Genomic DNA, 25,910 nt, shown 5'->3' on the forward strand with positions numbered 1-25,910 from the left:
TCCTGCTGATGGAGCTCTTCTTTCAGGAAATCCTAATTCCCTAGCCCTGCAGGGCCACATTCATGACAGCAGTAGAAAGGTCTGGAACAACCTTCCCTGTAGATACGTGTGGGTGAAGCAAGTTTCCACCAAGTACTGACACTGGGGGAATCATGAAGTCTCCCCCACACTTGCCAAAGCTGTGATAGTTCACATTCCCACAGGTTCCTCCTCCTTGCAGTAGGCGCCAAAGGGTGCTGTGAAAATGCTGTTTTCACTGCCAGTTTGAATATGGAGAACCATCAACAACAGCTAACAAGGTAACTCTTGTTATGATATGAGAGTACTTCAAGCCCAGCTGGGACCTCAGGGATTAGGAACCACGAAAGATGTCACAGAAGTCAAGGCATCACAGTCCTTCCAGAACAGAGAACTGTTCCCAGAAGGGCCACCACAGTGGGATGCCTTAATAGGAAGCTCAGGTAGTATGCGGGTGAACCTTGGAGAGGAGAAGGCCCTTACCAATTAATTCCAAGACTGGTCCCTTTGTATACCAGGATTTACCTAAGTATAAAGAGTAAGATAAGGGTCAAGTTAAATGAGATAAGATGTGAAGCATTTAGTGTAATGCCTAGCACACTGTAAGTCCTCAGTATCTCTTTGCAAGTAAGAAAGCAAAGCAAAAGGTCATAATGGCACAGAAATTAGAATTTACCTTGGGTAATAAAACATACACGGAAAGGCCAAAAGCAAAAATGTGCCTCTTTTCTGGAGCCTCTTCTCCTATCTCCCCACCCATGTTATAAACACAGTGTAGACACCCTTCCTGAGAGTCAAATACATGTCAATTCTAAAATGGATTAGAAATACGGAATTCTTAGAAATCTACAAGTAAATCACCCGTGCCAAATTAATAGAACAAGGAAGAAGATTTAGCATTTGTCCATTGATTTTATTCCAGGAGTTAAGACACTCATAGGCATTTAAAGCTAAATAATCTAAACCTCGGACCAAGCTTCAGGGTTCTAAAGTCTCATAGGTTAATGATTTCCTGTATGAACTTCCTAGAGATCCATTCGTTTTCGGGATCTCTTCCTTTTACATCTCTTTTTTGTTAGTCGTGACGTAAATAAGAGACCTGGTGTTCCCCAGTGTACCGTTTTCTTGGTCCCCTATCATTCAAGCCTAGAAATTACATCTGAGTCCTCCTTGTTACAGGTGACAAACAGCATTTGTTTTGCATTTTGATGCAGTAAAGTTCTCAGGTTCCAGCCTGTCAAACAAGCTCGGACTGGGCTGGTAATTTCCCAGACTTTAATCCTCTCCGTCTTTTATATGTGTGGAGGAAGCTCAAGGCATTAGCCCTCTCAAAATTGCAAACTCTTGTTTTGTTTGCAACTCTTGAAAATACCGTAATACAAGGCAGAGTGTGATTTTTATTGTCAACTGGAGTATGCTTAAATGAAGTGTGTGGATGCCTCAGGAGGGGCCACAAATTCCCTCAACACTTAACATGGGTTCTGGTAATGAAGACACTTAACTGGCTAGGTAAGAATGTCAAGTGGCTGTGGCTACCCTGATAGAGGCCTACAATTAGTTTAATTATAATACCTACTCACACGTAATCACTTCTCAAGAAGCATGGAAGGTTGCTCACTCTATTGGTTGTTTTTAAGACTTTTTCACTCCAAGACCTCTCTTTGTAAGTCTATTGTGACCTAGCAGGTCGTGGCATTCTTTTTTGCCACGTAGCATCCAGCCAGTTTGCTGATACAGTCCCCACTTCCTTTTCTCTGCCCTCCAGGTATCACATCAGGGCCATATCTGCTCAAATAACTGTTGTTTTTTTTTTAATGTACAGCAAAGGAAAACACTAATATCATTTCGAAAAAGAAATATCTTAAAGATAGTTTGCTTTTATTAAACGTGTCTTCTGTGGGGACTTAATCTTTGTGCCCAGGTGTGTTAGAGACAACTGGCATTTATCTTTATAGTGTGTTGTTACTCATGTCACTTATTATTTTCCTTTTATTATTACACTGTTGAGTTTAAGATAGTCTTCAGATGAATAAATTAATAACCTCAATTGAAGAAAAATGTCACTTGGCTATATGACCACACATGTGAATCACAGAGTACTAACTCAGTAGCGTTTTAAATAGCATTTTTCTAGTCCCTTTGAAAATGAATAAAGGAAAAATTAGCACATAGAGTGGTCAGCTTTTGTACTGAGTGGAAGGAAGTGAGAGATAAAATCAGCCAAAGCAAGCAAAGCAAGAAATTATCTACCCATCTTTCTGTTCATTCATTTCTTTCTCTTTCTTTCTTCCTTTCTTCCTTCCTTCCTCCTTCCTTCCTTCCTTCCCCTTCCTTCCTCCCTCCCTCCCTTCCTTCCTTCCTTCCTTCCTTCCTTCCTTCCTTCCTTCCTTCCTTCCTTCCTTCCTTCCTTTTTAATTCCTTATCATGCCTATTAAGTAAATAAATAAATAAGCATATATGTATATAAACATTGAAATAAGAGTAATTCTTTCTTTCTTTCTTTTTCTTTTTCTTTCTTTTTTCCTGTCTTTCTGTCTGTCTTTATCTATCTATCTATCTATCTATCTATCTATCTATCTATCTATCTATCTATCTATCTATCCACGTCTATCACCCATCCTTCCATTCATCCATCCATTTATTTGGCCTGAACTATGGAATTCCTTTAAATTATTGTTTTTGTTACCTCATGATATTCATTAGGAAATGTTAAAATTAGTTGTACATTCCATAAGCACTCAAATGCTGATGGAAAGGAGAGATAGCCCATAGTTTTTCTTTGGGGGAGCTAGAATTTTAAATTTTTCCTGAATAATCCCCAAAGGCTAATAATCAAATGTTGATTCAACTCTTAAATTGGCTGTGCAATGCTTAAATAGGCAGAGGTGAAGAATTCCCTGCTTATGTATGATGACAACCTAATGTTTTGTTCTATCAGTAGTAATTCCAGCAGCTTATATTTATGAGGTGTCTTTTTCTGAAGAGTTTAAAAGATTCTGTAATTTGCTGCATTTTATGTGTGGGGTCCCAGAGGAATAGAAATGTCACATTGTGACTGAGGGACAGAGCTAATGCCAGCACACAGCTCTCTTAACTTCCAGATTATTGCTTTATCTTATCATGCTGCCTGTCAGCATACAGATGACACTCAAATCAGTCTCCTCTCAATGCTACATTCACAGAATTTTTGTTTAACTGTGACTGAACCTCAGTGGACGGAGGCAGCCAGGATACTTAGCGCTTAGTCACCAACCATCTGGATTCCACATCCTTTTAGGTTTTGTCTGTGTACCTGAGGGTTGATGCTGTACTAGCAAAGGTGTCAGCAGCAATGACTGGGTCTAGCTTTTAGTTGCTGCCACAGATCTCCTAAGGGTGCAGAAGCTGAACCATCACACTTAGGTCTGGGAAGCTGCAAAGACAAAACCTGTGGTACCACATAGACCACCCTCTTCTTTATTGTGAATATATCCCAATAGCTTTGTCTACCAAGAATTCTGAGCTCTCCTAAAGTTGCTCCTCAGTAAAAGCAGTGGCTTCTAGAAAGATGACCTCTGCCTCTTAAAACCTTTCCTGATACATTTAGTGCTTTGTATCTTCGTGAATTATTACAGCTGTGCCAAACTTATAAAATTTAGAGACATTTAAGAGTGCAGTAAGGATAATTAAATGATTTGTAAATGAATTGCTTAGAACCGGCAGTCCCCAAAGTCGAAGGCACCAGGGTTACATAGCTGAGAGAAGAAAAACTAGGAAGAAATATAATAATCCTCTACTAGTGTTATTTATATGATGAGTTACTCTGTAAAAATCAGAGTGGTCTCCATCCTCCTCTAAAATAGGGGAGTGGAAGGAAATAGGTTTAAACTAAAGCATGGGGGATTTAAGTTAGATAAGAGAAAGAATTTCCTGACAATAAGGTCCTTAAACTCTGGAATAGGTTATCAATAGAGGTTATGAAATCTTCTTATCTAGAGACCTTTTAAAAACAATGTAGCTTCCCATGTGTCTGGGATGGTTTTGAACAGACCGCCCTAAAAGCCTCTCAATGGATTAGATTATCTTTTAAGGTTCTTTCTAGCCTTATGATAAACAAGGGTAGTTGGGAGTATTAGTAATTGGCCAATCAGTAAACATTGCAGTGGCTAAAACCATCTTGACTCTCCGGATAACCAACTTTACAGTTGCCAGTTTAAGTGAGCTTGTCCTGCCACTGCCTAAAAGTTTTTTTTATAAATAAACTCAGTATTTCTCCCAGTTTGTGGTTTTGCTAAATTTTTTATGTGCAGAATGTTTGAATTTATATAGTTAAATCAGTTGATCGTTTTATTCCTTTTATTATTTTAATTCTAAAATGTCCACAATTAAATGACTTTAGTTTTATAAAATGATTTATAAATAAGTAGATGGTCACTGTAGTGCTTATTTACATTAGCAAAAAGTTGGAAACAACCTAAATATTCAACATGAGGGGATTCACCACAACGATTGTAGTTTGTCCGTATGATAAATTACAGTAGTCATTAAAATTTTTAAATTTCAAGAATATTTGATTACGTGGAGAAATGCTTTACATGGAACAAATAGCATGCAAAACTCTATACATGGCAAGATTCCAAAAATTTTTATTCAAGAAAATAAAAATTTGGGTACAAAATATACCAATATGATGAGATAGTGGTGATAGAATAACAAGGGCTTTTGCATTTTCACTGGGAACTTTTTTTTTTTTTTGAGTCTTTCAAGTTTTCTGTAGCATAAGTGAATATCTCTTATTATCAGATTTTTTAAAGCTGTAAAATAATTTCAAACCTAAGCTCATAGATACAGAGAACAGATTGGTAGTTTCTGGAGACAGGGGTGGGGGTGGACATAATAGGTAAAGGGGGTCAAAAGGTGCAAACTTCCAGTTATAAATTAGTCCTGGGGATGTAACGTACGGCATGGTGCCTATAAGTTAATGATACTGTAGTGCATATTTGAAAGTTGGTAAGAGAGTATATCTTACAAGTTCTCATCACAAGTAAAAATATTGTAACTGTGTACATGACAGTTGTTGTCTAGACTTGTTGTAGTGATATACAATATATACAACATATATATAGTATATACAATATATCCAACATATATATTGCTTCACAATATATACAAATATCGAATCATTACTTTGTACATTTGAAGCTAATATATTATGTGTCAGTTATACCTCAATAAGTAAATAAATTCGAATCTCAAACAATCACATGCTTCAGATACAAAACTAACACCATCATTGTGGTCTTACCTTTACTTATCTCTCTAATATTTCTAAAGTATTTATAGAACATTAGACCATTAGGTTTATCATTGTCCTCAGAGAAGCACTGCTTCTACTTTGTAAGGCAAATTATATACCTATTCTCAATTTAGGGAGCCTAGCTGGGAAGGGGGGTGGGGCGGGGAGGTGGACAGGAAATGAGGAAAAAAGACAAAGAAAACAACAACAACAAAAAAACTATAATGTTGAAGAGCTCTCATAACTCATCTTTATTACTTGTCTTTCCCTGAATTCAGGGAGTGAATCAGAAGTTAGTGTGCTTCATAGGCCATATTTCAGTTCTTTCTCCTGGCTCTAAAATGTAAGGTCCTGTGTTGCTAAGTTTGATGGGATTCTGTTGCATATTTCAAGTATACATATAGCTTTATCTACTCAAACAATAGCCATTTCTTCTGTGGCTTTATGAGAATTTGGGTGGTTTAAAGGTACTATTAGAGAGTATGCAGCTATCTACTGATGAGATTGTGTGAAATGCATTAGTATTAATGTGCACAGCCTATGATGAAATTTATCATGGACCATTGTGAGTTTGGATTTTGCTCAGTATCCAGTCCTTATGGTTACATGTACCCGACATCCAGCCTGCACTCACCACCATTATTCTCCTAATTCAAACATTTATTATCTTTCCCTGGGGCTAGTGGCATAGGCTCCTAACTGGTCTACAAACATCCAACATCTTTCTCTTGTGCTCCGTTTCTGACAGCAAGAATGAGCTTTCTCACATTCCAGTGGACAGGTCTCCATCCTCCAGTAGCTTGCCTTCACGCAAAGGACGATATGTAAATTCTTTAGACAGGCTATGAGCCTTTTCGTTTTCTGATCCTGTCTACTTGTCTCACCACATCTTCAATTTATTCTCCAGTTGTAAATGCTGTTTCTTCAGTCTGGAACTATCTCTTGAAAATAGGGTTGAAGAATAAATTATTTTTATTTTTTAAGACCCACATTAATTCCCCCACTTTACTACTCTACGTAGGCCTCTTCGGCCAACTCAATGAAACCTAAATATCCCCACCTCCCCCATTACAGACAATCACATTGTAATTATTTGCTTGCATAACTTTCTTCTTATGGGACACTGAGCTCTTTAAGGGCTTAACTTCTACATCCTTGGATGGAGCCTGCCTGGAACATACTAGCCGAGAAGTAAATTTTTTTGTTCAGGTAATACATTTACTAATAAAATTACCTTGAATAAAATAGAAAATAGATACTTTTAAAATAGGCAATACATGAGCTCTAGTCATTAGCTAGCAGCAAGTCACACCATAGACGTCTCTTGGCTAATGAGAACTCCCAGAGACTTTGTCCCATGAGCCCTGCCTGTTGGACTGCTCTCAAGAACATCTTTTTCTCAATACACCAAGGATGTGCCTTCAGAGTGACATGGGGACCTTTGCAAACAACAGAATGGTCCTCAGGGAGAAAAAGGCGGAAGACACTTAGTCATTTTTCACCTTGCTCACTAGTTGTCTCAATGATGTGGTGAAATTAGAGTTATATGTTTTTTTCTAGAGGAACATTTCCCAGACTTTTCATCGGCTAAACAACTTTGTAAAAACAGGAGGTCACCATAAGGCAACCAAATTTTTATTTCATTAATTAAAATCATAAACATAAAATTCCGCAACTGCTATAACCATTGTTTAAGGAAAAGAACATTTAAATATTTACAAAATAGGAATGATGTAAGCACAAAATGTGGGAGAATTCGTTAAATTAAGCAATGTAATGAGACGTTCACGAAATGAAGTTGTACTTACTTTTTTCATTGTGTCGTTATTTGGTGAAAACTTATTCTGCACCAGCATGAAATAACATGCAATGTACACTATTCTGGAGGATAGAAGGGATAAGCTTGCAAACAGCAGGGCAGCCAAAGGGCAAAAGGAGTAACGAGGAGTTTCTTCCTACCGTTCATAACTGACCTTATGGAACCACCATTTGCCAGAAGGGAGACACAGTTCATCCTTTCCTTCTCCAGATGCTTCCATTGCTAAAAATTCCACTAGAGTTAAGTAGGGGGGACCTCTCTCTTGAAAGCTGAATATAAGCCCTTACTTAAGGATTTCTGAAAGTACCAATGGATAACAGTAGCACTTTTAACTTTAAGGAAAAGAGTACTTTAAGTGCATTCTATGATCTTGGTTACTTATTGAAATCTGTTGATGGTGAACTGGGTGGCAAGGTCATATTTTCATTGGCATGGCAACCATCAACTTAAAAATAATCATATCCACATATGGTTAGTCATGGGTGGCTTTTACCTTATAGGTGGTCTGCAGTCCATATTTCTTATACATGTCATTTCAACCACAAGTACCCCTAGAAGAGCAACTCTGGCACCTTTGTATTGGCGATGTCCCCCAAACCAACTTTTGTGGTGTTGCTTAGCTTTTCTTTTGGCATCTTATCCTGCCAAGATTAAATACTTGACATGCTTAGTCATAGATCTGTATTCTGGTGACTTTTATTTTCCTAATTGAAAAATCATCTCAGTAATGTGGGAATCTATTCCATCACTCTATTAGCTAAGTATTGTTGTTTTGAGAGAAAAATGAATATTCAGTTGTAATATCTCTCACATAAAGTGAAGTTACAAATAGTTCAACTTTCAACTTGGCACAAATTTTAACATGTCTGTATAATAAAATATAAATAGCTGCACACAATGAAACTTGTTCTGTATAGGGCTAACTTTCTCTGGTGGTTGAATTTACTAAATATAATAGATGGACAGACTCTTCCAAGTTTTGAGCTCTGTTCTAGAGAATCCAAAAGCGCCCTGTCATTGTGATGTAATCCATAGTGTTTATGTTTATCGATTGGTCTCTGTGCTGACTTGAAATTAGAAAATCAGCATCAGAGGTTGGAAAGTTTTCTGACTTGTGTATATATTCATATATTCTAGGATTATCCTCTGGAGAATATAACCTATATTCAGAGCATCAGCATTTGGAGCCTTTTTCCTTTTAAAATCTTAGATATTATCTTCTCAAAAGCTTAAACTTCACTGTAACACAGTCATTTAATTTTGAAGGCAATAGCTTTATTAAGATATAATTCACAGGCCATATAATTCACTCATATAAAGTGTACAATTCAGTGGTTTTTAGTGTATTTACTGGATTGTGCAACCATCACCATGGTTAATTTTAGAATGTTTTATCACCCACAAAAGAAACTCTGTACCTATTAGCAGTCACTCCGCATGCCTTTAACCTCAGACCCCTCTCTAGCACTAGACAACCAATAATCTGTTTCCTGTCTATATATTTTTTTCTACTCTGGATATTTCATATAAGTGGAATTACCCTCTACATGGTCTTTTGTAACTCTAGTGTATTGTTTTCAAGGTTCATCCATGTTATAACATGTATCAGTACTTCATTTCTTTTTATTGCTGAATAATATTCCATTATATAGATAAATGTCATATTTTATTCATTCATTAATTGATGGGCAATTGGGTTGTTATAAATAACTTTGGCCTATTATAAGTAATACTGCTATGAATATTCATATACAAATTTTTGTATGAATGTATTTTTATTTGGCAGGGTGGTATATACCCAGAAGTAGAATTGCTAGGTTATATGGTAGCTCTGTGTTTAACTTTTTGAAAAACTGTAAGACTTTTTCAAAGTGACTGCACCTTTTCACACTCCTCCTGCCTGTATATTAAGGTTCCAATTTCCCCACATCCTTGTCAACACTTGGTATTACCTGTCATTTTTTATTGTAACCATTCTAATAGGTTTGCACTGGTATCTTCTTATGGTTTGGATTTGCATTTCCCTGATGACTAATATCTTGAATATTTTTTCTTGCATTAATTGAAAATTTTTATATATATCTTGAAGAAATGTCTATTCATGTCCAAGTCATTTAATGCTAAGACCTATTTTCTAATATGAATGAATCTAAAAGGTAAGGATTTGGAAAATGAGGAATATGGGGATAAAAGAGGAAAGAATTGGGCTCCTGTAAAGTTTTCTCCCTTTCTTATTGTATTTCCTATTAAATGACTCATACACTTTATTTCTTACCCACAATGAATAAAATTTTAAAAAACTTTTAAAAACATGATTTTCTCTGCTTTAAAATTAAGTTTTTAATATTAAAATTTTAGAAGCATAGATTTTATTTCTTTTTTTTTCTTCTTTTTTTTTTTTTTGGCAAGGCAACCCTTGGTTGACCTCACAGATTTCAAGGACCTTGTCAGCTTACAATCCCTTATTTTTTACACCTACAGCACCTGATCTTCGTAGGTGGTCTTCCATCCAAGTATTAACCAGTCCCGACCCTGCTTAGCTTCCGAGATCAGACAGGATCGGGCTTGTTCAGGGTGGCATGGCCATAGACTTCTCTTTCTGAGTGAAATTCTTTGTTAGAAAGACCCAGATGTGATAAGCAGAGCAAGATGGTCAGTTCTGGATTCTAGGATATAGTCCAAGATGCTAGATAATTCTCTGACTCTCCAAAGGGAATAAAAAGGAGAAAACAAAATTTCAGTCTCACATTATTTCAGAAGCAAGAAAATATCTAATTAGAACATTCGTTCTCTCCATTGTTCTTATCCTAGCTATATTCAATAGACACCTGTAATTGTGGAAGAGAAGGATGACTCCCAAAGCTGTGTAATATTTTATAGAGAAGATACATCTGTTAGAACTTCTCTCCACAGCAAGGGATTATGATGTGCTTCTTTGCTGTATTTCTACTAGTGCCTCTTCCTTGCCTTATACCAGAAGCAGGAGAGATACTATTAGAATTCAGACAGGTTTAGCACAATCTTCAAACCATTCCAAGTGGAAGGAGGAAAAAAATCAATATGATTTAAACGGTCAAAGCTCCTGCTGAGGTTTTATTACTAAAAAGTAAAGATATATCAAAAAGGAATAAAATGGAAAGTCTAATTCCATGTCAATATTTCTCACACTCAGTTATACTTTATACTTTTATGCTACAAGAGGAGTTACTAGCTAATCTATGAGTACAGTGATTATTCTGGATTGATAGTGATCTTCTTTAAACCCAGTGACTGTCCAGTAAAGGTTGCTGTCTATCAGTGTAATAACTGGTATGCCCTCCTCTTTGCTCTGTCCATATGGAATCATGTAATGAGATTATCATATCTGCATGTTAAAACGATATAATGTTTAGTCATTTCAAATTCTAGTGGTAAATGCTATTTTCAGGCGTATTTGGGGGCTCTATTTTCAGGGCCCCAGTTTCTTATTCTATCTTCTATAGACTTTATTCTTAATATTTACAAAACATGTATAAATGAGAGGACAGAATTACCATCATTAGTGATCTTCATGAAAGTCATTTATTATTTTTAAAATGTTTTATTTAACCAAATGTATACAAAATATTATTTTGACAGGTGTAATGGGCTGAGTTGTGTTCACTCAGCATTTGTTGAAGCCTTAACTCCCAGAATCTCAGAATATGACTATATTTGGAGATAGATTCTTTAAAGAGATAATTAAGTTAAAATGAGGCCATGGTGGGGCAGCTCTTAATCCAGTATGACTGATTGCTTATAAGGAGAGGAAATTTGAATACAGGAACCCACAGTGGGAAAACCATGTGATAACACAGGGAGAAGATGGTCATCTATAAGCCAATAAGAGAGGCTTCAGAAGAAACCAACCCTACTGACAACTGGATCTCAGATTTCTAGCCTCCAGAATTGTGAGAAAATAAATTTCTGGTTTTAAAGCTATCTAGTCTCTAGTACTTTGTTATGGCAGCTCTAGCAAACTAATGCTATGTGTAATTAATACAAAAATTATTACTGAGATAGTTTACATTCTTTTTTTTTTTTTTTTGTACCAAGGCTTTGAAATACAGTGTGTACTTTATACTTATGGTGCATCTCAATTTGGCCTAGCCACATTTCGAGTGCTCAATAACCATAGGCAACTAGTGGCTACTGCACTGCACAGTGTAGATACAAAAATATATACTATGAGTCTTGGTGATGGGGAAAGTAAGAAGAGAAGGCCAGGAGTCTGAATAGAGGTTTAGTGACCAAAAAGAAAGAGGACAGTATCTGGGTTTTTATTTTTTCTATTTAAAATTAATATATCATCATAACAGAAAATTAGGGAAAAAAGAAAAAGATGCCCTCTTCCCCATAATCTCATTACTATAACATAACGACTTTAAGTTTAATATTTTCTTTCAGGCTTTTTTCTATATATTTTGCCTCGTTTTACATAGAATCTTGTTTCCTGCTTTTAATTAATATAGCCAATTTTTCCACATTGCTATAATTCTCACTTCCATTATTTTTAATGGCTATGTAATACTCCATTGAGTGGAGACATCAGAATTTAGTTTGTGTCTCTTAGCATGACAGTGTTTAGTGTGTACAAAGAAAGAAAATAGATTAAACGTGTAACAATAAAAAGAACCAAACCAAGAAAATTAAGAGAATGGTTTCAGGACAGAATTCCTTCTAATTCTTCAAAGGTTTGGCAGATCACCAGGCATGAGCCCAAAACACAATAAAGACTGAGCATAAATGACAAATAGGTTATTTTATAAGCTAATAAAATTTAAATTAATGTGATACATTTAATTATATGCAATATTTTAGTGGTCCTTTATGGTAATTAGGTATAAATTGTAAATGTTGACATAGGTAATTGCGTAATATAATTAGGAATACCTTTACATAGCCAAACAGAATTTTCAATTTTCCTCCTTTTTTACTTTTCTCATATTTATAGTTTCAATATCAAGTAATACCTTGATACTTGTCAAATCAAACTCTGCTGGATTGTATTTTCCCCAAAATGAAACTTCTCGTATTTCTTTATTAGAAATTATTATTTAACACTCGCAGTGTGCAAAGTACTGCGATATACACTATAAGGGACACAGATAATTTAGATATAGTTCCTGATTTCAAGTGACCTTAAAGACGAGTACCTCATTCATTCATTTACTCATTTATTCATTCACTTATTAAAAGAATAATGCAAAGTAAGACTAAAGAAATGATTTGGGGAAAGGTTGGGAAGAGTCTTGTATACCAGGGTAGAGAGTTTGGACTTGATTTCGAGTCAACAGGGAGCCAGCAGAGATCTTTGAGAAAGGCTTAAATACTCATACACTTTTATAAATATTTCTAAAATGAACATGCTAAGGACTGTATGTTGAATGGACTAGAACAGAAGAGGTTTGGGACAAGATATCCAGATAGCAGGAGACTGATGAAAAAGCCTGGAGAAAAGATAAGGGTCTGATGGAATGCGCTGGAAGAGGGAAGGAATTGAGAAAGAAAGAGGGAATTCCTAAATCTGTAATTTAGGAGATCTGCTACAGAGGAGTAGGAAGAGGAAGAAGCTTAAAGAAAAAGATAATAAATTCTGCTTTTTACTTGAATTTGAAGAGTGTCTGGACACACAGGTGAAGAGGTTTTGTTTTTAGGTAGTAGATCGAAAGGGAGACAGGGAGAAAGAAGCCCTTCTAGACATTAAGAAGGAAAAGGCAGAAAAGTAGACACGCCAAGAAAGTTTGCCCAGTCAGCAGTGAGAGTTTTATGACGAAGGGTGACAACACTCAACTGCAGCCAATTTATAAAGAATAAGGTCTGAAAATGTACCTTAACAAGAACAGTTTAATAAAGTTCATTGAGGTAAAACCCAGCCATTCACAACAAATGCTTACTGAGTGTTTTCCATGTGCTGGGCACTATTCTAAGCACATTGCCATTTATTGTCTCATTTAACTCTTTCCACAATCCTATGATATATTATCTATGATTTTCTCTACCTTACGGATGAGAAAACAGGTTTGGAAGGCTGAGTATAATGGAAGAACCACTAGGTAATTAGAGAGGATTGAGGATCAAAGCAGGCAGAGCGCACAGCCCATGTATATCTTCACCACACTGAGTAGTTGAAGCAGAGAAGGCAAGATTTGGTGGAGTTGAGTGACAGTCTTTGGGAGCAATCAGTCAATTACCACCCCTAGGAAACATGGAAGACACTTGGGTGGTGGTGATTTCTGAGACCTGGCGGAGTCCAAGCAAACTAAGAGTAGAGAGAACTATGACACGTACTGGGAGAGGGTGGGGAGGGGTGGAGGTTTAGCTTTGATGGACTGCTGATTGCTGTAGATAAACTAAGAGTGATAGTGGGGACTTTACGGGAAATCATGGCTGATGTATTCAAGAACCACATGCAATCAACAGGAAAGTGGTGTACATGCAGTTTGATGACAGCATAAAAATCTGGAATTACTGCCATGGGGAATGTAAATAGCTGAGAAGGAGTAAATAAAGTCACTACTGAGCAGTTCCAAGGCAGGAGGAAATGAATTAGAGGTTGGATGTCGATGTCCATCACATATGGGTGTGGTGAAGGGTCTGGGGGGAACAAGCGTGAATGTGTGAGAGTCCTGGAGAAAAGTAGATGTCTGCAGTGAGAATATAGGGGAGGTCTGTTTTCTCATTTGCTTTATTTTTTAGTAAGTCTGGAAGAACAAGCTCTTTAAGTAGTAAAGTAGAGACAGGAAAATGCTGGAATAATCTCCAGACCCAGTGATGAAAATCGTAGCTAATATTAAGTGAGCACTTAGAATATATTGGAACTTTACTACACACTTTACAACAAGCCTATGAAATAAGAACTATGTAAGAGTTAACTGGGAGAATACACAGCTCACATTTCTGAGGGCCACAAGCAAAAGCCAAATTTCAGTTAAAAAGTTGTAGGGAAGGTTTTAGTGAAGAGAGGAAATAGCAATTTTAGAATAGAAGAAAAAGCAGAATGAGTACTTCATAGGTCAGTGTTCTTTGTACTTGCTGGAACTAAGTATCACTTGGGGTTCCTGGTAAAATACAGATTCTGATTTTGAAAATTCAGATTCAAAGTTTGGATGGACCTTGGAATCATTTTTTAATAAGCTCTTCGTGATTATAGAAGTTTGGGAAACACTACCATGGGATGGGATCACCAGGGTTAAGAGCCCAGAACAGACAGTTTAAATAGAGATTGGAGTCTATTGGAGGCCTGGAAGCTGAGTACCTGGAGAGAGCTTCCGCCCTTTGGGAAGAGAGGTAGAAAGGCAAAAGGAGAAAGATTTCAAACCTGTTCCATTTTTCTTTGTCTTACCTAAGAAGACTCAAAGCTGACCTGTTTACATTCAGAATAGAAAACCCAAATGAGAGTTCCATGCTGGGGTGTTTTTATGTTACCGGAGCTCACCCATGTGCTTGAGAGGATTTGAAGGGCTGGAAGTTACCAAAGAAGAGACAAGATTTTAAAAAACAATAAGAGAACAATCTCCAGGTATTTCTAAGGCAGCTGCTGATAGGCTCTAGTTAAGAATTATCAGTAGATCCCTTCAAAGTGTTGAAGCAGGAAGCCATGGAAAAACATCCTAGAAAAAATATGGAGGGGAGTTTGAGAGGCTAAGTACTGATTCTCATAGACTTTGATTGAAAAATTGTAGTGAATTTGAAGTGTATGAGCAATGGTCGTTCTCAAAGGCTCCATAATTCAGCTAGTTCAGTACAAGTTCATTGAAGTGCTCCGAGTTTTGCTTCAAATCCCTGCCACCACCAAAAGTGTTGGAGGCAATCAAATACGCAGTTACAATTTACAGCCCCTATATTGACAGGCAGACAGATCCCTCCTCCCAGAGCTACATGATACTAGCTTCTGGTAAACCTGAGCATTTGAAAAACATTATTGAATGAAATTTTTGTGTGCATGCTGAATCTGTAGGGGTGATTTTAGAATGTACCCAAACTCTAGGATTATGGTAAAATCTAATGTTATTTGGGGTTTTTTATTTTTTAAACAAACGCAGAGTCTGGTTTTAACAGGTATACTAGAAAAAAAAAGGTATCAGCTATTAACTTATCTTGCTATTTAAAAATATAATTTCACAAATGCCTTTTGCATTATTCTATACCCTGAGTACTTCTTGTGCCAAATCTTAATAATTGGCAAAGAAAAAAAAGTAGCCTCTTAGATTATTTAATTTAGCAGGTATTGAGACTGCAGGATCCTATTTGAATCTTCGTACTTAAAAAAATATGTGTGGACATTTATATGTCTGTGGCATATTGTACACATAAAATTCAAAATTAAAACTTTTTGGAAATGGCAGCTGCTGTTAACATTTGCCTTTCCTTTGTCCTTAACAGTCAAAATCAAGTTATCCATCACAGATCTACTAATTACAGATGGCCTAAGAAGGGTAGTGTTCAGAGTAGATAATGCCCAAGCTTTGGAAGGTTGGACGGTACGAAATATTTATGAGTTACCTATATTTAATAATTTATCTCCTTCCATTTTACCCACTGCTCCTCATCTTCACCACATCTTCATAGTTTTAGGTTAATCTTTCCATCCAATGTTAATGCCAGTGTCCCCATCTCCATCGCTCATGCTTCAGCTTCACCTCTTTTATCTTTGAATCTAGTGAACTCCTAGGGAAAAAAAAGCTGAAGGGGAGTAGTATGTATTGGGAAGGCAGTTAAATAAATGAGCTTGTTTCTAGAAGTCTCAGAAACACCTAGAGAATGTATCCATCCTGTTGGGGGGCTCTGTGCTCTTAATGGGAGGAAAGGCTTATCAATCAGTAAGATGTCCAACAAAAATAATAGAGATTAACAAAGCAGAATAAAAGTAACGACATGTTTCCTTCTTCAGCCTTTCCTAATCGTCCTTTCACTTTTCCTTGTTTTTGTTTTACAACTTTTTATTTTGAAATAATTTTAGACTTACAAAAAAGTTTTAAAAAAATAGTACAATTTCTATATACCTTTTACCCAACTCTCCCTAATGTTGAGATAGTACAGAACTATAACACAAAGAACAAAATCAAGAAATTAGCATTGGTGCAAAACTATTAACTAAATTACAAACTTTATTTGTATTTCACCAGTTTTTCCATTAACATTATTTTTCTGTTTTAAGATCCAACCCAGGATTCCACATTATTATGTCTCCTTGGCCTCCGATGCTCTGTGACAGTTTCTTAGTCTTTTCTAGTCTTCCATGACCTTGACACTTTAAAGAACTGTGGTCAATTATTTTGTAAGACATTCCTCAATTTAGTTTATCTGATAATTTATCATGATTAGACTGAGGTTATATATTTTTGGCCAGAATCATACACTAATGACATTCTCTTCTCAGAGTGTACGTGATGTCGACATGTCTTAGAATAGATGATGTTAATCTTGATCATATCATCAACATGTTGTCTACTGGGTTTCTTCACTGTAGAGTTGCTATTTTTTTCTTTTGTAATTAACACATACTTTGGAGGAGATATTTTTGAGACTATGCAAATATCCTGTTTTTCCTTATACTTTCACCCACTAATTTTAGCATCCATCGGTGTTTCTTGTCAGGAGCAGTTATTAGTGTGGTATTCCAATAATTATTTTTATTTTATTCATTTCTTCTACATTCATTAATTGGAATTCTTCTCTAACAAAGATCTATTCTTTTTATTCAATTATTTATATCATTATAGACTCATGGATATTTATGTTCCATGAGTTATAATCCAGTTCTATCATTATTTTGTTGCTCAGATTATTCTATCTTTGGCTATTGGGAGCTCTTTCAAGATAGCTCCTGTTCCCTTTTGATTCTACCTAGGCTTTTTTGAGAACTTTCTTACTTTTTGGCACCATGAGATGCTCCAAAATCATCTCATATTTTTCTTGCCATAGCCCAGGAATCAACCACTTTTCCTAGGAGGTCCGATTCTTTTTGTTATTGTATCCTATTCAGAAACCGAGATCTGGGCTCTAGGAGTGCTCATTGCTGGAGTCATTGCTTCCAGACCCTCTCAGCAAACAGAACTTGGAAATATATATATTTATACTAAACTATGTATACACACATCTATATTTCTGACTTTGTGTATACATTAAAAAACTATGAGTTTCTGCTAATACTTCCAATCTCAGTCCAACACTTCAGTGTTCATTGTAGCCTTCCCCTTTCCTTGTTTGTAATTTCCTTTTCATACTGTGAAAATTCTGGCTGTCGTTGTCTGCAATATATTCACTTCCTTGTTCAACCCTAGTATACACCTAAAGTTGTTTTAGAATGGCTAACTCATGCCCTTGTACGAACCAGAGTATAGTATTTGTGTATAATTTTTGTCTTTACTCTTACCATATTTAGTCAAAATACTGTTTTTAACGTTACTTAGGTTAATTCTTTTCTTTCCAAGCCCTTCAACATGGTTATTGTAGTTGTTTGTAATACAATTAGGTTCATTTATTATAGTCATATTTCTATTTGGGGTTCCTCCCACATCTTGGTTGGTTGTTTTTAATGTACACACAGTAAAATTTACTCTTTGTTGTATACAGTTTTTAATGTACACACAGTAAAATTTACTCTTTGACAAATACAGTCATGTCTCCACAGTCATGATGTAGAACAGTCCCATAACCACAAACTCTCCCCTCTACTCCTGAAAAATCACTGCTCTGTTCTCCATCTCTATTGTTTTGCCTTTTTTAGTATGTCATAAATAGAATCAGACAGTATGTAACCTTTGGATTTAGCTTCTTACATTTAGCAAAATGCATTTGAGATTTACATCTGTGTTGTTGTGCGAATAGTATTCCATTGCATGGATGCTGGACTCCCTTTTTATTATATAATTTGTGATCCTTGTCCATGCATCTAATGTTTACATTCATAAAATTGCCCTCTGCATTGATGCTTCTTGAAACTGTGACTTTGAAAGTATGTTTTTCATCTTAGCATAGAGTTTGCATCACTTCATCTTATTTACTGTGGTTATTTCCTAAAACCATCAATCATTTTAACATTCCAAAAAGGGTTAGAGCCAATCCTTAATTATTTTTAGTAAGACTGACAAGGAGAGTATGGATAATTGAAATTTTCACATAAAATACAAGCCTCATAATAGCTACTTCTTCCTCTAACTACTTAAAGGTAGCGGAATTGTCTCATTTTAAGTTTTATATCTTTTCCCTTCCTCTACTCATCCTCTGGTAGAAGCACTAATGAGTCCTCAGGTGATCATAAAAAAGGAAAGACAGAGGAAAAGAGGAAGCATAGGCTGTGGGTAATCTACATAGTAGATAAAAAGCCGCTGTGTCACTGAGTATTGATTGCACTCTAGTAAAATAGATCTAAGTAGGGATTATGTATCTTTGACTTATTTTAGATTTGCATTTAATGCTTGGCACTTCTTGATTCAGTGATAAACTTATGTTCCGTCCTAAAAGTCTACCTATAAGAATATATTCCTACTCAGAAAATATCAACGCCTTAGCTCTATTGTCTTTTGCAGCTAGCTATGTGCTCTCCACTACAAAGCGTGGCATTAATTTGTGGCACTGGGAGAATCTTAATTGCACTAAAGCAGATACTCATAAGTTATATCCATGAATAGGCACACGTAGTCTTTTGGGAATCTGTGAATTTCTAGAAATTGTATATGCAAGTGTATGCACATTTCCTTGGAGGAAGGACCCTAGTTTGAATCAGATTTTCAAAACTGCAAAATAAAATTAAGACAACAAAATTAAGAAAGATTATCTACCCAACTCCTCTAAAATTGACATGGTAACCCTAAAAGCCCTCAAATCCTGTCTCTTTAAGTCTGAGAGATCTTCATTCAAGCTCAAGAAGTATTCACTACACTATAAATTTCTTAAGAGAAAGTTTTGGACCTTTGTCTTTCTTTATCTCCAGCACCTAGGACAGAGCCTGACGTATAATAGGAGTTTGATAAATATTTTCTGAATGAATTCAATATTTTTAAGCTACTGATAGGACTTTTAGGTCTATTGACATAAGAAATATGAATATGTAGCCTATGTTGTTTGTGAGACATATAATTTGATTAGTTTGCAGGAATCCATAAGGCTTTGTCATATATCAGTTAATCAGCTAGTAAGCATATGCAGTCATATATCAGTTAATCAGCTAGTAAATCACTAGTGCTGGTAAGCATATGCAGTACTTTTTTCTAGTACTTTTATATTTGTATCATGAGCCCTCCTTTCCTAAATCCCTGTGACGTGCTTTGATGAGAAATGGGAATATATTTCTTCCTTCTCTATTTTGCTATCTAAGAAAGGGTGGGTTTGACTGATTTTGAAAATATCACTCTGGTGTGAAATCTTGAAAAAAATTATTTTTTAACTTTGGATACAAGCTCTAATCTATAAAACTGTGTTATTATGCAGGATTTACTGTTCTAGCTCTATTGATTTATAAATTCCTATAGAGAGTTTTCTGAAGAAAACATCGATAAACCACATGTTTTAGTATTCAAAATATACTTGGGCTGAGTTTGGAGACCTCGGTGATCCTCTCCATCTACAAATTGGTCACCAACAGTTGCAGTCCACAGTAATCTTTTACAGTTCCGACAATGGTACCATTGAAAAGTAGCACATCCTTGCATGTCAGTTCTGACTCCCCTGCTTCAGTATTCACTAAGATCTGAGCAATAGGCATCAATCAGTGAACATCGCAATGAATTATACTTGTTTAAGGTTGCTATAGTCATTAAAATGCATATATACATACATAGACATAAATACATAAGTACTTAGACCAGTGTTTGCGAACTGAGATACTATAGCCTCAATCTGGTTCATGGATACCTTATGTTTGGGCTGTAGACTTTTTTTTTAATGAGCCAGTATTTAAAAATCAAGATATTTCACAAAGATGGACCAAATTTGCTAACCGTTTTTTTAAGCTGGTAGAAATCACCGGCTCATGTTTAAAACTTTTCCTATAAATCTCAAATGCTTGCTTCAATTTAAGTCTCCCTGTAGGCTTTCCTTTTTTCTAAACATTCCTTTTAAAACACTAGGTTTACAGTTGTGTGACATTACAAAATCTGGAGCCACATTCTGTCTTTCACCTGTAAAAATGTTACTATTAACCCACATATGTTCAACAAAGCTGGCACTGAGCTGTTTTTCTGGCAGAATTGATAAATTTGTGCTGCTCCAGCCACACATTCTTGGTGAGTGCCCTTTTGACCACTGGCACATATTTGTAAGACCATCCGAGTTGGTGGTAGAGCCTGTGGTTATGGAATAGGTCCAAATTAACTGGCCCACACAGGGGAACCAACCCATGACCTTGACCCTATTACCACAGTGTTCTCACCAATTGAGCTAAATAATAAGTAATTGTTTCTTAGCAATCTGATCAAATCAGTTGGCATGTATTAAGAGTCTGTCTGTGGACAAGGGTGAAGATGTCAGTGAACAAGGGAGCTTAAGATAATGAGAAAGTTATCAAGTCTTCACATTGCTTGGCATGTTGTATTTGGCCAAGTAGTTACTAAATTGGACTTCGTCATTATAGCTAATTGCATTTCTGGGCAATTGGAATTTACACACACAAAAAAAATCCACTAAATTCTGTTGAATAAGGTTATTTTTTAAGGATTCAGAATTTTTGGTGAATAATTCATAACGTACAAATAATTGGGGAACCATCATGAGATGGAAAGAACTTTGTACTGAATTGAAGGGTTCAGGTCCTTGTTTGGTCCCAACTACCAGTGTAGCTTTAGGCAATTTACTTGACTTTCTGAGCTTTGAGAAGGATTGTATAAATATGATGGCAAAGATCTCTTCATCCTTAAGATACTTTCTATAACTTTCTAATTTTTGAACCAATAAGAATACTTTACGTACAAATCTCTTTTTAAGTAAAAATGCTAGTAGAATATTTTCCACAAATAGTATTTCAAAAATATTTATCGAACAAACTTATTTTTTAAATATATTGGTACTTGCAAAAAATAATATGTAATATATATATTTCATACAGAAATCCAATGTAAGTACAATCAATAAGTAAATACATAAACCCTGGTTTTATGTATTACATTTAAAGCACTATGAATCACCTTGAAAATATTGCCTTATCAAATAATTATTCTCTTAGGTGTAACATATTAATGACTTGCTTTAGGATTATTGTCCATGAACCTCTTGATTTGGGGTCCATTAGTGTGACCCTTTCAGAACTACCTCTTCTCCCTCTAACTTGCAAAACTTAGATTAAACATGTTAAGCTCAGGCTTTCCTTACAAAATGGAACATTTTTCTAGTTCCTCTTTCTTTTCTTTGTTACTAAGGCACTCAAATATTACTTTTATAGAACTGAGATAATGGCTGGATTTATTGTTCTTTTATCCAATTTGATTTTTGCATCACTGGATAGACTGGATTAGTGAGCCCTCAGAGCTCAGTAGGATGGCTCCGAGAGAGTCATTTTACACCTAGAGAGTGGTGTAAAATGAATGACAACAGCTTAGTCACACTTGAAATAATATATTGGCTTGGATTTCCAAATAACCTTCCAAAATGAAAAACACAAATAACTGTGGGTTTTTACAGAATCAAATATGACTGTAATGTTTGTAAAAAGGATGAGTTTTTGGAAGTCACTTCAATATTAGATAGTGAAGTTTAGAAATACTAAACCTGAGGAGACCAGGACCATTAAATACAAAGCCAAATACAGGTTGCAGATGTGCTGGGTGATGATTGCCAGCCCAGCCATCATCCGAGTGATGCTGCTGGTGTACCCTGCACCAGCCATCCAAAGCTGAAACACAAGCTGCCAGTACGTTGTGGCAGATTATGAGACACCTCTGTCATCTGAATAAACACACAGCTGTTCAAAAGTCAAGTTTCTAATATCATTCCTTTTATGTGATGTGATCCAAAAATAATCTAATATTTTGAAATAGCACCAGAGATAAGGAAATACCCCCAGGCTAATTCATTTGGCTAAATCACTTACTTTTTTTTTTTTTGAAGATATGCTCACCAAAAACCCCATCTGAAATACTCTACTCAGAGGTTTAGACTTCTGATTTATTTAGGATTATACATTTACTTATATATACACAAAATTCCTAGCATTGACTTCTTTTATTATTCCATGTGACAGTGGCAGCCATTTTGAACTATAGAATAGTAGGAATCTGTAGGAATTATTCATCTGTGGTACTGATGAAAAGAAAAATTAACCATTGGTATGGGAAAGAGAGGAACAAGAAAAATATACTTACATAGCAGAATAGTAGTTTCACAGTCTAGTGGACAAGCAAATAAGAGCCTGATGCTTTGGACAGACTATAAATCAATTTCTGATTTCTTTGGTCAAACTGTAAATCATCACTGTGCTAAGCTACTATACATTTCCAGGTGAAAGAATACTTTTATATTATGTATTACTAGTATAGCTCTTTCTGAATTACAAGTGATTAGAAAACCTAGTCAGAAATCAAATTGTTGTTCTTGTTTAATTCTGGATATAATTTTTTTAGTGATATTATATTGCTGGAGAATAAGATTATATCTGTTTTTATAAAACAATATTAAAATCCCATGGGAAACCTGTTCCTTTAAAAAAGATTACTGTCTTTTGTCCACGCCCCTCTGGACAAAGGAAAATATCGTTGATTGTTCGATGGCCCTTGAGTGACTGTCACTGAGGCGGAAGTCCTTTGATATAAGGTGTTCTGGGACCTGGAGGATATCTACAATGTTTACTATGTGATACAGTGAATAAACAACAATTTTATTTAAAATAATAAATTATGCCCCATTTTGTATTTGGCAACCCTGTCTTATTCATGGGTCTCAAATTTTTAAACTCAAGAGAAGCTAAAGAAAGGGAGTTCCTAGGTTTTTAAAAACTGGATAGAGACTCTTTGCAGGCAGCACATTTGAAAAATTTCATGAGACTTGTGACCTTTTGGCCCTAGAAGAGTCAAAGTGTTATGTACACTTTTATTACAGTATATTGTTCTAATTATTCTGTTTTATTATTAGTTGTTAATTTCTTACTGTGCCTAATTTATAAATTAAACTTTATCATAGGCACCCACTGGGGGTCTTGGAATGTATCCTCCATGGATACTGGAAGACCACTGTACTGGCAGTAATGACATAGCAATGGAGTTTTGAAAATTATTTTGAAGGTAACACAGGCCTTGATAATGTATTGAGATGTTCAGGATAGATATATTTCTTTCCTCTCAGGCCATTTGTAGTTGAGAATCAATTTAGTTTTATGACCTACTCTAAAGGGACTTATAGAATAAAAAGGGATATTAGTTAACTTTAAATCTAACATAAAAATAATGAAATCTGATCCTTTTCCTTATAAACTAAATTAGAGCTCAGGTTTTTTTAAATTACCTCTTTTTCTTAAAACAACTCTTCTATGAAGGAGTACAGATGGAGGTATTATTATTTGGAATTCTGTTAAGGATGGGATAAACTAATGACAAAGATGAGTAGTGTCAAAACTCTAGAGAACCCAACAATTACCTCACGCCTATCTTTAGTTGAAACCTAAAATTAAAGAGGCCATAATTTCTGAAACTTCTAAATTAAAGGTCTATGTACAAGAGAGACATCATATTTTTTATAGATGACATCTTGCAGATAGATCATCTTTAATGATGGCTTTGAGTTTAAATCTCCTAAAATTTGGCCTGGTGTTTTTAAACAGGGCATTTGTACAACATGAAAGAACTGGCCATCATGAGATAGAAACCTAAGGTGACGCAGTGCCCCCACGACACTTGGGTAGCCAGATTTTCATTACCCTTACAGTTGAGTAACTGTCTCCTATTTTGATCATGCTGTGGCTGTAGACATCCAGGGCTGCGACTAGCTTGTAGCTCTCATATCCAAATTAATTTAGTATGGTGATTTGTGAGTTTGTAGAGAAAGTATCTTCCAGCTTGGGAGCTTTTTTTTGGATTGAGGGGAATAACATGCTGAGTTATAGAGGACCATTGGGTCCTTCTTCTAGGGTGGAGGCTATGAAGAAAGGAGACACATAATATATGCCCTGAAATTCAGACCTCATTTTTAATTCAGCTTAAAAGTAGTCATTGAACTATTACTATGTGTCAGGCATTAAGAATGAGAGTAGAGACCATATTTGACTAATTTGCTTACATCCTTTCCATCTGCTGATCTGGCACAAAGTAAGTGCTCAGCAAGTATTTGTTGAATGAGTGTGTGAATGCATGTATGTGTAAACAAAAGAAACATATAAAAACATGGTCTTAGCCCTTGAGGAGCTCATCCTTAAGCAACGGTTAAAAGATTGCCCTCCCTCAAATACAGCTACTGATATCAACACATGTCTCTTCCTTTCTCTACTCCTCCCTACCCCCCAAATCCGTGCTCCATCCCATCTTGACTAAAGATAAATTTGCCACACAAGTTTTGTTTAGTAAAAATGTTATGCACATCAAAAACAAAAAAAAATAAAAAATAAATGTGAGTTCCAGTGAATCGTAACATCCCAGAAATTAACCCCCAACAATTCTCCCTTATTCAAAATTGCTTTTTCTTCTATAGAAAAATGAAAGTTGAGAGCTTCCACCTTTTAAGAACAGTTTCAAACTTAGTATCACTTATTAAGAATCAATATAATAACTCTTTTCTATTGTTTAAGGTTCTGTAACCAGCTTTATCTTGCATTAATTATTTTGCTTCTTTTGTATTTGTACGATAAATGCTTGACAAAAAAAAAAAAAAAAAAAGCCACATAATTTAAGATTCTTATGGCATAATGGAAAAGTTTCCCACCTCCAGAAAAAAAAAATTCTGTGTTCTCATTGTCTTCTTAGGGAAGATTTTACATCTTAAAAAGAAGAGGAAGATTTTTTTTTAAAGCCCAAGTTATACTTTATGTGACATGCAGAAGGTTTAGAAAATATAGAACATAAAAGATCACTACATGAGCCATAGAGGGTTAATACTGTGTGTTCTTAATTTTAAATTTCAGATAAATATGATTTCAGCTTTGATCCTACATGGACTAATTCTTTTGTCACTCAACTAATTAATTCAGTATGCTAGAGAAAAGATGCTAATTTGGGCATCAAAGAAGTGATAATTTTTTTTTGTTTAATCAGAGTTATAAAGATAAGTTTTACTCCCATTAGACCGGTCTGGAGCTCAATCATTTTTTTCTTATTTAGTGCAGATGAATTCCAGAGAAAATGTGTCATTTCTCTTAACTTCTGAAGATAGAGCAGTAATATCCAGGATTCCCTTTAAAATGGTCCTTTGAATAGTCACTGTACCCACCCCCCGCAAGAATCATTTCTCAATACTGTCCTTTTGTTCTTTACACATAACAAATTAAGCACCATCTTCTATTTTATTCTGACAATGGATTTTATATGAATTATACATGTTAATTTGTGCTATTGGAATATAAGTTGTATTTAACATTACTAGTTACAGGTTTCCACAGAACTTTTGGTTAGTTCTCCCCGGATTTAATTTTGTTGCCATGAGTTAGTTTTTCCCTTCCCAGGCAGTTTGCTGAAATGACCCCACCTGCCAGTGAGTGAGCCTCCAAGTTATTTCCTGCATGGTGTACATTTCCTTCTGCAGGATGAATCTGTGGTCAAATGGAGAAGAGCCTCAGCAGGTTGAGCACAGGAAGGCCCTGGCAGTTCGGGAAACTCCCATAGCTGGTAGAAAAGAAGTTTAGACATGAGATGTGATTTGGTC

At 35.6% G+C, this 25,910-nt stretch overlaps 1 protein-coding gene and 1 pseudogene across 1 annotated transcript in view; one reads left to right on the forward strand and one right to left on the reverse strand.

The window, feature by feature from the left end:
- Window positions 1-25,910, forward strand: part of PARD3B (par-3 family cell polarity regulator beta) — a 905,664-nt gene that overhangs the window by 693,181 nt on the left and 186,573 nt on the right. The gene's annotated exons all lie outside the window — the stretch shown is intronic.
- LOC112470691 lies at window positions 9,585-9,703 on the reverse strand (annotated as a pseudogene).

The sequence above is a fragment of the Pteropus alecto genome, unplaced genomic scaffold (assembly GCF_000325575.1).
Source record: "Pteropus alecto unplaced genomic scaffold, ASM32557v1 scaffold3, whole genome shotgun sequence".
Taxonomy (NCBI): domain Eukaryota; kingdom Metazoa; phylum Chordata; class Mammalia; order Chiroptera; family Pteropodidae; genus Pteropus; species Pteropus alecto.